Genomic DNA, 16,024 nt, shown 5'->3' on the forward strand with positions numbered 1-16,024 from the left:
GGAGATCCTTGTTTTTGGGGCTTTATCTTATATATATGTATATATGTAGATACTTTTATCTCTGCTTCCTGTGTATTTCTTGTATTATCCTCCTCTTAAAGGCTATTTTGGAGAATTAGGTTCTATAACTTTGTATTTTGGGCTTATTTTGGGTTCTTCTATATTTATGTATATATACTTATGTGCTCAGGCTAGTTTATCTTCATGAGCCGAGTCTGAAGCTTTGTTATTTGTACCTTGGAACTCTCTTTGGTTATATCTATGTTAGTTTCTTTTACCTTTTCCATTTATCGTTTACGTGTTGTGAGTGTTGCACTTTTTGTTTTATCGGTTTCGATTTTATACTTTTCCTTGAATGCTCCTAAAATAAATCTTCTTCAACTATATTGTATATATAAGTTTTTATTTTAGAGATCGTAGTGCCTCGCCACCTGTGTTTTACATCCTTGGTGTAAAGCTCTATGTGATAGGGTGTTACACTCATCCTATACGTTATTGTTGTTTTTCAGATGTAGATCGAGATGCACCTCGCTAGGCGTCTAGAGTTCTGTAGTGAAGTGGATTTTGGGACTTTATCTTGATGTATAGTTTATATATGGTCATATGTATATAACTCTCCAAACAACTTGTTTTATTTCGTACCTCTTAGAGGTTTATGGAGAACTAGGGTTTTATATATGTATTTTGGGCTTTGGGTTATGTATATATGTATGTAAATATTCTCCGGCTTGCCTTAACTTCGCAGGCTGAGTTAAAGCTTGATATTTTCTACTTTTGATGCTCTACTCTTGTCTTCTGTATATATATGTTAGTGAACCATAGCTTTCTTCGTACACAATCAATCCGTAATCTTGAGTGTTGCGCTTTTGATTTTACAATTTTATTTTACCTATTCTTCAAGGCTCCTAGTATACTGCCTTATTTCGACTATTATACGTATATATGTTTTATTTAGAGGTGGTAATACTATACCACCTCTGTTTTATGACTTAAGCGTAAAGCTCTGTGTGGTAGGGTGTTATAAAAAATGTCAGAAATCGTCAGTGCCTCTTAGAACTCCAATTGGCCGAACCCAAGAGAAAGGAAAGTTACGTCTCCATCAACTTCTACCGAAAAAAATTGATACCAACACGTAGAGGAGGAGGATACGAACTCTTTTATCATATTAGATTTTTGATTGTGAGTTACGAATTAGGAGAAATCGGGGAAGGAAGTTTAATGGGTTCACAGTTCTTCAATGGGAGCTTTTGGTCTCTCTCTCTTTTCTTTCTTGCATGCAATTCGGTTATGAAGGATGAGAGATAGGAGAAGGTGTTTTTGTTTTAGTGGGGTATGATTTGGCAATTAAAAAGGGTTAAGTGTCATTGCCTAGTATTATTTGGTTTCATGATACAAATCTCTCTCTTTTCTTTCTTATATGCTCGGCTGATGATGTTATTAAATGGCTAAGGAAGATTTTGAATTAGGGAACTGTGATTAGCAAGGGTAAAAGGGCAGGTGTCAAGTTTCGGTATAACTAAGTCGGCGGTTCAAGTTATAAATATCTTAAACGAATAGTTACAAAAACTGAATATCTTATTACACAAGTAATAATAATAATAATAATATATATAAGGATAATTATATACGAGTTACTAATATAAATAACATTAGTATCTTAGGAATTAAAAGATATTTGATGAAGCATTAGCAATTCTAAGCTCATCAAGAAATACCGATAATTATTTATATCGGCAAAAATCAGACTTGATAGTAATAATAATATTATTATCTAGGCTCCACTATAATCAGAGCAAGTAAAATAAATAAATAACATAATTAATAAAATTATATTATCATTTATTTTACTTCAGGATTCAAAGTTGACTCGTCAAAATAAAACTAATCACTTTAAAATATTATTTTAAGAAAAACTCACGCTAGTGCAAAAATTAGATTTGTTATATTCTACCCCCCTAAAAGAAAATTTTGCCCTCAAAATTTCCTTCACCTGTAAACAGGTTCGGATACTTGGCCCTTAATTTATCTTATAGTTCTTAGGTGTGTTCTGCTTCCTCATCTCGTCCCAACTCACATACAACAGTTAAAGAAATAAAAGAATGCAATGCACCGGAATCATAAAGTGAAGTTAGGAAGCAAGCCTTGACACAATACTGACCTTGGATTAGGGAGTCTGTGTACGAGCATCGTCAGCAATCATTGTAAATACTCTTCCTGTCTGTTGCAATCTAGCTACTCCTTATATCGACTTCTCTGGATAATTGCTCGCTATATGACCCGGTTCACCGCAGTTATAGCAGATTTTCATTCCAAAATAACAAGGACATATCGGGCTAGCAATGTAACGGACAGATGATATCATCAGCCATAGGACAGGTATACATTATGTGCATTTGACTGATTTGCTTGGGTGTGCATTATCTTGGTTTGCCTAATTGCTTAACTATGTTCATATGTTAATTGCTATTTGCTATATTTGTATTTTTATTTGTGTTTCCTTGCTTGAATTGTATGTCTATACAACTGAGAGACCCCTTGAATGGTAGAGGCGTGACGAGAGTAGTTCCACCGGTATTTTGGAGGGTTGGAGGAGGTAAAAGTGAAGTGTTGAGTTATGATTAGATTTGGAACTTGAGAACCTTAGACAATTTACCTAATTTCTGGTTTAGTTTATTTCTTAAGTTTAATTCTGAGTGTCGGAGTTCTAAGATTGCCTTTGGCTTTTCCGGGACCTTATATATTATGTACGTTGGCACCTTTACCATGCCTAGAATCTCCGGTTCTCATTCCATACATATGTTGTCATTTTTCAGATGCAGTTTGAGATGCACCTCGCCGAGCGTCTGGAGTTTCCTCTGCAAGCAAAGTTAGATATTTTGGGATTACTGTACTTTGTTTTATGCTTTATATATATGTATATAGATTCTGCTATACTTATATTTTATGTTTTGTCCCTCCTAGAGGTAACTTAGAGAAATAGGTTGTTAGTTTTCTGTTTTGGAATATCTTGGTATTGTATATATGTATGTAATTGTACTCCAGCCAACCTTAGTTTCGCATATCGAGTCTAGAGTTTGATATTTTGTATTTTGGTACTCTACTCCTTACATATGGTTTTTCCTTCCTCTTATCCTGTTTCATGTTTACGTGTGTGTTGCATTTTTCTTTTTGCGGTTTTGCTTAAACTTTTTTTCAAGGCTCCTAGTTTTAAATTCTTTCAATTATATCTACGTATATATTTTATTTTTAGAGGTCGTAATACCTCGCCACCTCTGTTTTATGACTTAAGCGTAAAGTTCCACGTAGTGGGTGTTACATTGATAAGCTAATTTATGAGCCAACTTAAGCCACCATTTCAGGTTGTATATTAAATTAGTCGAGTTTGAGTTTGGTAAGTTCAATTCATTATCTCGTGAGCTGGTTTCATTATACATGGTAATGCTAGGTGAAAAAAAAAATAGTCAGAACTTGTCTTATTTAGCACTCATTAATTATTACAAAAATTAATAAATGCTAAATAAAGAAAGTTTTAACTAATTTTGGTTTATTCTTTTTGGTTATCAAATATTTTTAGATTATATATACTACTTATTACAATTATTTATATTAATATATATAATGTATTTTATACTTTTAATTTACAATAAAAATTATAATCTTAAACACATAATTATAAATGTCATGTTTGTTAAATATATGATAGTGCATTGGTTTTTATTTTTCGTCACATCTAAATTCTAATATCTTTTTGTTTATTTTAGTCATAATTAAATGGATTAAATTAGAACGTGATAAAATTTAATTAAATTATTTATGATAAAAGGGAGTATCATATCTATATATTAATGCTTTTTACATAAAATTTTAAAGTAATCTTTTTATATACAATTTGTTTAGAGTACAAAAACTATAATAGGTAGATAGATAATATATATATATATATATATATATATATATATATATATATATATATATATATATATATATATATATATATATATATATATATATGTTATAATTTATTTATATAAAATTAATGATTATGTTTATGTTAATGTTATTTAAGGCAGTTCGTGAGTTTGAGTCAACTCGTAAATTTTTGGTGAGCTAAACTTAAACTTTACAAATAGGCTTGATTATTAATGAGTTAAGTCGTGAGTTGAACTTGAGTTTGACCTGACTCGTCTCACCTCTAAATTTAGATACAAGGCAAGTATATACTCGTAGATTTAAATATGGGACGATAATAAAATGAAAAATAAGACAATACATAGATATTCAAAATGAATATAAATACTTAAATAACTATCATATCCCACCAATTGCCATTCCTATTAGAATACACCGATAAACAAAAAAGTTAAAAGAACTAAAAATGTTTATAATGTATTCAATGTGGTGTGCTACATGAGTGGTCATCCTATTTAATGTATTTATACTTCTTCAAACTCGTAGCTAAAGCTTAATTGAAATTGCGTATTAGTATGTCTCTTAAAATGTTTATTTTGGATTCAAATTTTGGTAAGGACAAATGAAAGATAAAATTTCATAAAAATATTGAATATGTGTGTGTAATGTGGATGAAATTTTGATGTAATACTAAGAGAATGTCTAATTCATTTGAAAAAAAAATCCTCCTTCAAACTCCTATTGAATCAACTTTGAGAATAATCCTATTTGAACCCATCACTTTAGCGAATTAGATGTCTCATTTTACTACCTACAGTTTGTCTTTATTGGTGAAACAATGGTTTCTTTACATTGTGCTTTTGCAAAGATGATGTTTTTGTTGTTGTCAATATCCAATGGTGTGGGATTATTCACTTTTCTTTTGATAGTTAAGTGCTGGCCAAATTTAATAAAAGTGTTGGCCCACTGAACTTTCTCTTTTGTTAACGTACTTATCTTTACATCACAATTGATATGTGATACATTAAAAAAATTTTAAAAATCTTAAATTTTCATCTTAATTTTTAAATAAGAAAGTATTAAATCTTTTTACTAATCTTAAAAATAATATATATTTAAATTTTTTTAAATATTAAGAGAATAACTAATATTTCAAATAATTACTCATTGGGTTCTATATTTCACCATATCAATCAAACTTTTTATTAGTCATTAAAATAAATTATAGTTGGTAATTTTATATATTTATATCATTTATACCCATAAAAAGATGTCATTATGTCGACCTAAAATGTTATTATTTACATGGGTAATTAAATTTATATGAAACTCCGACTGAAAAACAAGAAATTTTAACTTGTAGAATTTGATTATTATTTATTCAATTCCATTCACATAAATTAGTATGCTTATGAGAGTAATTATTCCAAGATGCTACATTAAATCCTGAATCTTACAAATATATTGATCTATTATATATTCATATTATTTTTGTCAGATTTTAATCTATATGTGTTATTTAGGCTAAGTGAATATTATTTTTATACCTTACCTTTTTTATTCATGTATGCCTAATATTTTTTTATTATATAATATTATCCAATAAACACCCAAACATTATAAGGTTACCCAATTAACCTCCAAACCTCATCGCTCCCTTGTTTAAGTCCTTATTACTCATTTCAATTCAAATATTTAATTCACCATTTTTCTTTTTCATTCGACTTGTATTTTATTTCAATGGCTTCTTTTTCTACCTGTCTCTTTTCGAAGCCATTCCTCGGTGGTTTCATCTTTTCCAATTCCAACCTCCGATCCCAATCCTCTGCCTACCTTCAAGTCTCCCTCCATCCTCGTATTCCCAAAAATATCCGTTAGTTCACTCTTTCCTTCCATCTCTTTGCTTTCTCTTTATCGCATCATAATATATAAATTTCTTTTTCAGTTATTATTGTTCGTTGATTTTCAAATCATTGGCTACTGCAATATGCTCCTTGTTTATTCTTTCAAAACCATATTCTCTATTGTGTTTATTTATTTGCTTTCATGAAAGCAATTTTTCTAGCATAATAATTTTGAATACTGAATCCGTTGTTGAAGATTTCATTGATTCGTCCAAAATTGGTAATGATAATAAGCTTTTGCTGTATAACGAGATTGTTAATTACTCATTGGATTTTGTCGGGCCATTTATCATTTAGTGATTTATATATATTTTAACGTTTTAAGTTCAATATAGCATGTAATTCGTTGTAATGTACTCATTGTAATAGATGATTTCATTGCTTAGTTCATGTAAGAACTCCTCAAAGGGGCATACACATATGTTTCATCTTATATGAAATTGATTCTTAATTTGATTAATTTATTTTTTTCCTGAAACTTTCTACCTATTAGGATTTTAAATTTTAAGCTTCCTAGATAATGTATACTTAGTTCAAATGCTTCTAAGTTGTTTTGACTTTAACTTCCGACAACATTATGTCTCAGTGTTTCTTAAAAGATAATAAAATTAAAGGAAATGATTGGTTTGTAATCAAATGTCAGTTATGTATTTAAGGGTTCATACTTAATGATATTGAGATAGACATTGGTTTGAGTTTCTGAAGTCATTGGTGAATCACAGAGATATGGGCGGCTAGGTGTACCTATGAAAATCACTTCTATGCGACAACATATGGAGAGTCTCATGGGAGAGGTGTTGGTTGTGTCATTGATGGGTGTCCTCCTCGCAACCCTCTTTCCGAGTCTGACGTGCATGTTAATCTTGACAGACGGTATTGCACAGTATAACAGATGAATATGTTTTAAGATAGCTTTTCATTATTATAGTGTAATACATGAACATATTTTAAGATAGATTTTCATTGTTGTAACTATGTATGATAGGAAATGGTTTTTTTAGACATTACAAAATGTCTCTAAAGAGTAACATTGTGCAGTTCTTTTGTACAGGAAGCCAGGCCAAAGCAATATTACAACTCCTAAAAAGGAAACTGATACGTGTAATATATTCCGAGGTGTCTTCGTAGGTTAATATTTCTTCTATATATTTTTTGGAAAGTAGTATATTTATTGCAAAAAAAATGTTACTGAAAAAAAAAAATGAAACACTAAAGTATAATTTGTTAATTGCAGGACTTACTACTGGAACTCCAATCTATGTATTTGTACCTAGTACTGATAAAAAAGGACATGTGAGTATCTAATGCTATAGCTTACATTCATGTACAGAAGAGTCAATAAAAAACAACAAACACTTATTGTTATTCTAGACGTGTTGTTGTAATGTTGAACTAAATGGATATTCTTCTTTCCCCTCCTTTTTTCTTTTTCTTTTCTTTGTATGTGTGTGTTGTTTTGTGGGGTGAGGGGGTGTTAATCGAAGATGATAAATTATATATTCATCAGAATTTGCACTTAAAACTAGCCATATATGTTTGGGGACTTACTTTAAATTGGTCGTGTTACTGACGTTAGATGGGTGTTTTCTTGGATGACACATTTGTGCTGAAGAGGCCTCTTAGCTCTCCTATTCACTTCCTACTAAGTGTTAATCTCCCTAAATCTCTTTTCCACACATCTATTTTATTAACTCTTGACTACTAACTCCTAACTAATTCAACGTCCAATAACCTCAAATCCTGTCATACTCAATCTTTTGGTAAATCTATGATCCTTATTTAGCAATTGGTTGGATGAAGTAATAACTTGTAATTCGGAGTCTTGATAATAATAATTGATTATTATTTATGACGGACTCACAAGTTCATATTTGGTATTCTTTAGATGATTCTATAATGCTTATAGCTTTGTTCATTACATTTTCCGGGTTTCGGGACTATAGTGAGTTGTCATTAGTTTATAGGCCTTCCCATGCAGAAGCAACCTACAAAATAAATATAGTATGTAATTCGTCATAATGTACTCATTGTAATAGGTGATTTCGTTGTTTAGTTCATGTAAGAACTCCTCAGAGGGGATATACACACCAGTTTCATCTTATGTGAAATTGATTCTTAATTTGATTTATTTATTTTTCCCCTGAAACTTTTTACCTATTAGGATTCTAAATTTTAAGCTTCCTAGATAATGTATACTTAATTCAAATGCTTCTAACTTTTTTACTATAACTTCCGACAACATTAGGTCTCAGTGTTTCTTAAAAGATAATGAAATTAAGGAAATGGTTGGTTTGTAATCTAATGTCAATTATGCATCTAAGGGTTCATAGTTAATGATATTGAGATGGACATTGATTTGAGTATCTGAAGTCATTGGTGAATTACAGAGATACGGGTGCCTGGGAGTACTTTTGAAAATCGCTTCCCTGTGACAACATATGGAGAGTCTAATGGGAGAGGTGTTGGTTGTGTCATTAATTGGTGTCCTCCTGGCATCCCTCTCTCTGAGTCTGACGTGCAAGTTGATCTTGACAGAAGCTACTGCATAGTGTAACAGATGAATATATTTTAAGATAACTTTTCATTGTTGTAACTATGAATGATAGGAAATGGTTGTTGATTATACATTACAAAATGTCTCTAAAAAGAAACATTGTGCAGTTCTTGTGTATAGGAGGCCAGGCCAAAGCCACATTACAATTCCTAGAAAGGAGAGTGATACGTGTAAAATATTTTTAGGGGTCTTCGAAGGTTAATATTTCTTCTATATACTTGTCAGGAAGATGTATATTTATTTCAAAACAAAAATGAAACAATGAAGTATAATTTGTTAATTAGAGGACTTACTACTGGAACACCAATCCATGTATTTGTACCCAGTACTGATAAAAAAGGACATGTGAGTATCTAATGCTATAGCTTATATTCACGTACAAAATAGTCAATAGAAAACAACCAACACTTATTGTTATTCTAGACGTGCTGTTGTAATGTTGAACTAAAGGGAGATTCTTCTTTCCCCCTCCATTTTTCTTTTTCTTTTCTTTGCACGTGTGTTTTTTTGTGGGGTGGGGGTGTTAATTAAAGATGATAAATTATATATTCTTCAGAACTTGCACTTAAAACCAGCCATATATGTTTAGAGCCTTATTTTGAATTGGTCATGCTAAGACTGACGTTAGATGGGTGTGTTCTTGAAAGACACATTTGTGCTAGAGAGGCCTTTCAGCTTTCCTATTCCCTTCCTACTAAGTGTTAATCTCCCTAAATCTCTTTTTTACACAACTATTTTACTAACTCTTAACTATTAACTCCTAACTGATTCAAAGTCCAATAGCCTCAATTCCTGTCATACTCAATCTTTTGGTAAATCTATCATCCATATTTGACAATTGGTTAGATGAAGTAATAACTTGTAGTTCAGAGGCTTGATAATAATAATTGATTATAATTTATGATGGACTCACAAGTTTATATTTGGTATTCTTTAGATGATTCTGTAATGCTTATAGCTTTGTTCAATACATTTTCTGGGTTTCAAGACTATAGTGAGTTGTCATTAGCTTATAGGGCTTCCTATGCGGATGCAACCTACGAAATAAAGTATGGTATCAGATCAGTTTAGGTATCAATTTTTATGATTTAACGAGTTTGGCATTTTCTTTTAATCAGATAGGCATTATACTTATGCATCAGGTCTCTTATTTTTAAGAGGCGTGGTAGATCCTCTGCCAGAGAAATAATTGGAAAGGTTGCTTCTAGTGCTATTTCTAAAAAAATCTTTAAGGATTTTACAGGAACTAAGATGTGTACTTGTCTTGTGGTTTAGACTAGAGTTTTCTTCTTGTTTTACACAATGGAGTTTTTGTCCCTTTTTTAGCGGTCCACAGCTTACTCTTTGAAGAAACTGTAAAATTGTATCAACAGATAATAATACAGGATAAAAATATTTTGAATCTAATTATCCCCCTTTTTTCATTATATGTTATGTTTTCTGTTATTCTTCTATCAGTTCCCACCTTTGAAAATACATACAAAGAGTACATATTTTATTCTTCGAGATAGGCAAAAAGTTTTAAAACGAGAAAACAAGAAAGTACAACAAGGGAGAGGATAAGACATCTTTTGAAACAAGAAAAGGAACATGAAACTTTAGACAGTAAAGACATAAGCGATGTTGTTCAGCATCGATTATTTATATATGTCTATTCATAGTTGGTGTATATTTATGTGCATGTGTCATGTTTTTATATGCCAATTCCTTTAGGATATCCTTTGCTAAAGGTCTCTTACTTTTCATATTTTTGAATATGTGCCTCAAGTTCACAAGGTTGTTCTGCCAGTGGACTTAATTGATAATGAGACTGTGACACTTGATCAGGTATTAAAGTGAATATTCATATTTATATATGTTTATTGGTGCCTTTTGTAAATTAGTCTAAAGTATTAAGCCAAACAAAACTGTTTAAAGGAGATTTAATGTATTCTATACATGGAGAATTGAAGATGACTATTTGTTTTAACTTTAATATTTTAAATGGTACTAACTTATCAGGTTAACATGTTCTCAACCCTCATCTAATGGATTGTCTTTGCATATCATGTCTATACTTTTCTTTCCAATTTTGTATTAGGAAAATAAAAATAGCATTCATAGATAAAAAGGCCAATGCCATAATATTTTACTTACTGCAGTAAGTCAAATCGGTGGATATTCTCTCTAATTTTCTTTCATAATTGGTTATTACTCTCTTATATTATTGCAATTCTGAAGCTGAAATCTTGCTTTGGCATATATTCTTTGAAAATTTTCCAAATCGAGAGCAACATTGTTCGATGTCCTGATCCTGAATATGCAGAGAAGATGATAACTGCTATTGATGCTGTCCGAGTTAGAGTAATTTTGTTGGTGGTGTTGTGACATGCATCGTGAGGAACTGTCCACGCATAAGTTTTCTACCTTTGTCTGTCAGCATAAAATTAGTGAGCAAGCTAGCAGTTACAATTTAGGGTACAAGTAAACTTGTAAAATTGATTAAATATATAATAACACAAGGATTTTATGGGTGAGTGTAAGGTACTTGGTAGTTGATACCCATGGATAATAATAGTACTAATAATAATAAACACGGAAGAGAATTTCTATATTAAATATTGAATTGCAAGAATACAAGCAGCATGGCATTTCAAGAGTCTAAAATTCTCATTGTTGAATGGTTGTTGATTATAAAATTAATCTAATAGAGGCATGACTTGAATTTTCTATAAAATCTAGAAAACACTGGAAACTAGGCCTTAGTTGAACTCAAACAAGCTGTGCTCAAGTCATCCTTGGGAGTTTTAAGAGCTTGCTTTCACGTGTAGCATGTCTCCATATTTAAATTTGTAACCCATCAATGTTATAGTGCTCTTCGAATCTTGCTATTAGTACTTTAATAATTAGCACACAAAACAGAAGGAAAACTGCTTTAACTTATTTTAGTGTTGTGTTATTTGATGCTCAATATATCTTTCAGCCTAAGAGTATAATTGAATCTATTATATATCAGGGAATTGGTTCACCAGTATTTGACAAACTTAAAGCTGAATTGGCTAAAGCTGCTATGTCATTGCCTACAACCAAGGGCTTTCAATTTGGTAGTGGGTTTGTAGGTATTTAGATTGCTTATGTTTATTAACTCTGATTGTCTATGTTACGATATGACCTCACTATAGCAGAAATATTTTAAAAATTCTATTTTCTACAATTACTTTGTCTGATGATGGTTTGATGCAATCATTACAGGTACCTTTTTAACTGGGAGTGAACTCAATGATGAGTTCTATATAGATGAACATGGAAGGACAAGGACAAGGACAAATCATTCTATTGGGATACACGTATCAATTTTTATTCTATTATTACTAATTAGCTGTCTCTAGATGTGTAGTATGATGGTCATGTGCATATAAAGATTTTACTTACTATTGTTTGTATTGATAATCAAAGTAAAATTCCCAATGGAAAAATCATAAACATGAGAATAGCTTTCAAGCCGACATCAACTATTGGTGTAAGTTCATTTTCTCCCTCTCTCTCTCTCTCGACTATTGGTGTAAGTCCATTCTCTCTCTCTCTTATCCTCTCTCTCTCTCTCTCTCTCTCACATTTGTGTGGGAAGGTTAATTAGTAATTGAGATAGTTTACTTAACCACTTTCGTGAGGACATATGCCATATTCATTAGTCAATAAAAGTCCTCTTTTAAGTGGTAGTTGAGCAGCAAAGGGTGCTTGTTTTCCTGGTCACGCATGATTTGTCAATTTTAAATTATTTATGATAAAAGAGTATATTATATCTATATATTAATGCTTTTTACATAAAATTTTATAGTTATCTTTTTATATACAAATTGTTTAGAGTACATACACTATAATAGATAGATAAACAATATATATTTATATGTTATAATTTATTTATATAAAATTAATGATTATGTTTATGTTAATATTACTTAAGTCAGTTCGTGAGTTTGAGTCAACTCGTAAATTTTTGGTTTGGTAAACTTAAACTTGACAAATAGGCTTGATTATTAATGAGTTAAGTCGTGAGTTGAACTTGAGTTTGACCTGACTCGTCTCACCTCCAAATTTAGATACAAGGCAAGTAAATACGCATATATTTAGGTATGGGACAATAATAACATAGAAAATGAGGCAATATATAGATATTCAAAATGAATATAAATACTTAAATAACTATCATATCCCACCCATTGCCATTCCTATTGGAATACATTGATAAACAAAAATGTTAAAAGAACTAAAAATGTTTATAATGCATTCAATGCGGGTACTACATGAGTGGTCATCCTATTTAATATATTTATACTTCTTCAAACTCGTAACTAAAGCTTAATTGAAATTGTGTATTAGTATGTCTCTTAAAATGCTGTTTTAGGATTCAAATTTTGGTAAGGACAAATGGTAGATAAAATTCTTTAAAAATATTGAATATGTGAGTGTGTAATGTGAATGAATTTGTCATGTAATACTAAGAGAATGTCTAATTCATTTGAAAAAGAAATCCTCCTTCAAGCTCCTATTAATCAACTTTGAGAACAATCCTATTTAAACCCATCACTTTAACAAATTAGATGTCTCATTTTACTACCTACATCTTGTCTTTATGGGTGAAACAATGATTCGTTTACATTGTGCTTTTGCAAAAATGATGTTTTCGTTGTTGTCAATATTTAATGGGATGGGATTACTCATTTTTCTTTTAATGGTTAAGTGCTGCACAATTTTAATAAAAGTACCGACCCTCTAAACCTTCTCTTTTGTTAATGTACTTATCTTTACATCACAATTGATATGTGATGCATTCAAAAAAAAAATTAAAAATCTTAAATCTTCATCTTAATTTTTAAATAAGAAAGCATTAAATCTTTTACTAATTTAAAAAATAATATATATTTAAATTTATATTTTTTTAAATATTAAGAGAATAATTAATATTCAAATAATTATTCATTGTGTTCTATAATGCACCATATCAATCAAACTTTGTTATTAGTTGTTAAAATAAATCATAGTTGGTGATTTTATATATTTATATCATTTATACCCATAAAAAGATGTCATTATGTCGACCTAAAATGTTATTATTTATATGAGTAATTAAATTTATATGAAACTCCGACCCAAAAATAAAAAATTTTAACATGTAGAATTTGATTTTTATTTCTTCAATTTCATTCACATAAATTAGCATGTTTATGATAATAACTATTCCATGATGCTATATTAAAACCTGAATTTTATAAATAAATTGATCTATTGTATATTCATTTTTTTGTCTGATTTTAATCTATATGTGTTATTTAAGCTAAGTGAATATTATTTTTATACCTTACCTTTTTTATTCATGTATACCTAATATTTTTTTTATTATATAAGGTTACCCAATAAACACCCAAACCTTATAAGGTTACCCAATTAACCTCCAAACCTCATCGCTCACTCGTTTAAGTCCTTATTACTCAATTTAATTCAAATATTCAATTCACCATTTTTCTTTCTCATTCGACCTGTATTTTATTTCAATGGTTTCTTCTTCTACCTGTCTCTCTTCGAAGACATTCCTCGACAGTTCCATCTCTCCCAATTCCAACCTCCAATCCCAATCCTTCACCTATTTTTAAGCTTAACCCTGCCTTCGCATTGCCAAAAACATCTGTCAGTTCACTATCTCCTTCATTGATTTTCAGAGTATAGGCTACTGCAATCTGCTCTCTGTTTGTTCTTTCAAACCTGTATTCTCTATTGCGTTTATTTATTTGCTTATATGAATGCAATTTTCCCAGCTTAATAATTTTGAATACTGAATTCGTTGTTGAAGATTTCATTGATTCGTCTAAAAATGATAATGATAATGAGCTTTTTCTGTATAACGGGATTGTTAATTACTTGTTGGATTTTGTCGGGCCATTTATCATTTAGTAATTTATATGAATTTTAACATTTTAAGTTCAATATAGCATGTAATTCATTGTAATGTACTCATTGTAATAGGTGATTTCGTTGTTTAGTTCATGTAAGAACTCCTCAGAGGGGATATACACACTTGTTTCATCTTATGTGGAATTGATTCTTAATTTGATTTATTTATTTTTCCCTTGAAACTTTCTACCTATTAGGATTCTAAAGTTTAAGCTTCCTAGATAATGTATACTTAATTCAAATGCTTCCAACTTTTTTTACTACAACTTTCGACAACATTAGGTCTTAGTGTTTCTTAAAAGATAATGAAATTAAAGGAAATTGTTGGTTTGTAATCTAATGTCAATTATGCATTAAAGGGTTCATAGTTAATGATATTGAGATGGACATTGATTTGAGTATCTGAAGTCATTGGTGAATTACAGAGATACGGGTGCCTGGGAGTACTTGTGAAAATCGCTTCTGTGTGACAACATATGGAGAGTCTAATGGGAGAGGTGTTGGTTGTGTCATTGATTGGTGTCCTCCTGGCATCCCTCTCTCTGAGTCTGACGTGCAAGTTGATCTTGACAGAAGGCACTGCATAATGTAACAGATGAATATATTTTAAGATAGCTTTTAATTTTTGTAACTATGAATGATAGGAAATGGTTGTTGATTATACATTACAAAATATCTCTAAAGAGTAACATTATGCGGTTCTTGTGTATAGGAGGCCAGGCCAAAGCTACATTACAACTCCTAGAAAGGAGAGTGATAAGTGTAAAATATTTTAGGGGTCTTCGAAGTTAATCTTTCTTCTATATATTTGTCGGGAAGCTGTATATTTATTTCAAAATAATAATGAAACACTGAAGTATAATTTGTTAATTGGAGGACTTACTACTGAAACACCAATCCATGTATTTGTACCCAGTACTAATAAAAAAGAACATGTAAGTATCTAATGCTATAGCTTATATTCATGTGCAAAAGAGTCAATAGAAAACAACCAACTCTTATTGTTATTCTAGACATGCTGTTGTAATGTTGAACTAAAGGGAGATTCTTCTTTCCCCCTCCTTTTTTTCTTTTTCTTTTCTTTGCATGTGTGTTTTTTTGTGGGGTAGAGGGTGTTAATCAAAGATGATAAATTATATATTCTTCAGAACATGCACTTAAAACCAGCCATATATGTTTGGGGACTTATTTTGAATTGGCCATGCTAAGACTGACGTTAGATGGGTGTTTTCTTAGATGACACATTTGTGCTAGAGAGGCCATTCAGCTCTCCTATTTCCTTCCTAATAAGTGTTAATCTCCCTATATCTCTTTTTCACACAACAATTTTACTAACTCTTGACTATTAACTCCTAACTGATTCAGCATCCAATAGCCTCGATTCTTGTCATACTCAATCTTTTGGTAAATCTATCATCCATATTTGGCAATTGGTTAGATGAAGTAATAACTTGTAGTTCAAAGGCTTGATAATAATAATTGATTATAATTTATGACGGACTCACAAGTTCATATTTGGTATTCTTTAGATGATTCTGTAATGCTTATAGTTTTGTTCATTACATTTTCTGGATTTCAAGACTATAGTGAGTTGTCATTAGCTTATAGGGCTTCCCATGCGGATGCAACCTACGAAATGAAGTATGGTATCAGATCAGTTTAGGTATCAATTTTTATAATTTAATGAGTTTGGCATTTTCTTTTAATTAGATCGGCATTATACTTATGC

At 30.6% G+C, this 16,024-nt stretch overlaps 2 pseudogenes; both read left to right on the top strand.

Annotated features, from left to right (window-relative positions):
- Positions 1-5,649: 5,649 nt before the first annotated feature.
- LOC130981082 (chorismate synthase, chloroplastic-like) lies at positions 5,650-14,887 on the top strand (annotated as a pseudogene).
- Positions 14,888-15,787: 900 nt separating this feature from the next.
- The window catches only part of LOC130981092 (chorismate synthase, chloroplastic-like), a 36,450-nt pseudogene continuing 36,213 nt past the window's right edge, over positions 15,788-16,024 (top strand).

The sequence above is a fragment of the Arachis stenosperma genome, chromosome 1 (genome assembly GCF_014773155.1).
Source record: "Arachis stenosperma cultivar V10309 chromosome 1, arast.V10309.gnm1.PFL2, whole genome shotgun sequence".
NCBI classification, from domain to species: Eukaryota; Viridiplantae; Streptophyta; class Magnoliopsida; order Fabales; family Fabaceae; genus Arachis; species Arachis stenosperma.